At 38.7% G+C, this 1,751-nt stretch overlaps 1 protein-coding gene across 4 annotated transcripts in view; it reads right to left on the bottom strand.

Annotated features, from left to right (window-relative positions):
• Trim37 (tripartite motif containing 37) overlaps window positions 1-1,751 on the bottom strand; it is a 138,924-nt gene that overhangs the window by 80,529 nt on the left and 56,644 nt on the right. The window lies entirely within an intron of this gene.

Below are 1,751 nucleotides of genomic sequence, written 5' to 3'. Positions count from 1 at the left end.
AGAAAAAAAAAAACAAAAACAAAAAAAACAAAAAACAAAAACAAAACTCTCTTAATGAGCCATGTGGTTATAGCAAATGCCAGCATTCAGGAGGCAGAGGCAGGTGGATCTTTATGCGTTTGAGGCCAGCCTGGTCTACAGAGTGAGTTCTAGGGTAGCCAGGGCTACAGAGAGAAGTCTTTCTTGTCGTAAAGGAAAACAAAAAACAACAAAAACCAAAAACTTATTATCATTAAAAACTTATTATTATTAAAAACAAATCTTTCTAAAGAGTCAAACATTATTCCACTTAGAGAAACACACATGTCACTGTATGTATAACAACATTTTTGAGGAAATAACCACAAGGCAAGAAGCCTTATTTCTCTTCCTTCTTCCAGACCGTTTACTCTGCCACTCTTGTGTTAGCTAATGCCATACTTGAGAACTTAAATGTACTCCTAAAGGCCTAAGTGTAGAAGGGCGTTCGCTTTAGTGCATCTTTAGAAGATATTCATGTCACTGGGGCATGCCTCTGACACTAGACACTATACTCTTCCAAACCTAGGCCATGAGGTTTGCCTCATGAAACACTTCTGCCATAATGTGGTGATTAACCACAACCACATACTCAAAGCAATAGTGCTAAATCTATCGTGGACTGAGCTTGAAAATTGTGAACCAGATTTATACAATGACTATCTCAGGTACTTGTTACAGAAACAGGAAAATAACAAGGAAAAAGCAACTTGAAGGGAAATGGGACAGGTTACAGGCCATTATTGTCGGAAGTCAAGACAGAAATAAGAAGCAAATAATAACATCTAAATTCCAAAGCAGACAGAATAGCTGCCAGCATGGCATGCCAGTGCTCGGCTCACTTTCCCTTAGACAGCCCAGGACTCAAATCCAGAGGATAGTGTTCCTCAGAATTGGCAGGTCTTCCCGTATTAATGACACAATCAAGATAATCCCCCGAGACACGTCCACAGGCTAACCTAATCAGCACTAACTCAAAAGGTGAGCCAGGTCTACAGAGTGAGTTTCAGGACAGCCAGTGTTACACAGAGAAACCCTGCCTCAAAAACATGAAACAAAACAAAAACAAAAGAAAACAAAAAACAGAGGTAGAAAAAAACCCTTAACTTTCTAATAAATATGTAATAAGTATGTAAAAATTGTATCAAACACCGGGCAGTGGTGGTGCATGCCTTTAATCCCAGCATTTGGGAAGCAGAGACAGGCGGATTTCTGAGTTCGGGGCCAGCCTGGTCTACAGAGTAAGTTCCAGTACAGCCAGGGATACACAGAGAAACCCTGTCTGAAAAACAAAAAACAAACAAACAAACAAACAAAAAACAAACTGTATCAAAATCTTAAACAAAATGAGGGAAAAAAAAGTACAAAGGAGCTAATCAAGAAAAGGAAGGAAAAAATATGGTCAAAACTGTAATACATTAAACCTGAAAATGTCACAATGAAACCCATTATATATGCTAATAAAAAGAAGGGAAAACATGTCACTTTGTAGATTGGAAAATAGATATTAGACTTGTGTCTGTAACATGAAATGCCAACAAAGCATTTTCTCTGTTAAATTAGAAAAACAATACTATGACCTCAAGAGAAAAAGTAACAGTTTTCTTCCTCCCTCCCTCTCTTCTTCCTGTGTTAGCTTTCTTTGACAAAGCATCTCAAAGAAGTCCTGGCAAGACCAGCAGTAGTGGCGCATGCCTTTAATCCCAGCACTTGGGAGACAGAGGCAGGCAGAT

Source organism: Mastomys coucha, unplaced genomic scaffold (genome assembly GCF_008632895.1).
Source record: "Mastomys coucha isolate ucsf_1 unplaced genomic scaffold, UCSF_Mcou_1 pScaffold5, whole genome shotgun sequence".
NCBI classification, from domain to species: domain Eukaryota; kingdom Metazoa; phylum Chordata; class Mammalia; order Rodentia; family Muridae; genus Mastomys; species Mastomys coucha.
This window is presented reverse-complemented; position numbering and strand designations above follow the sequence as displayed.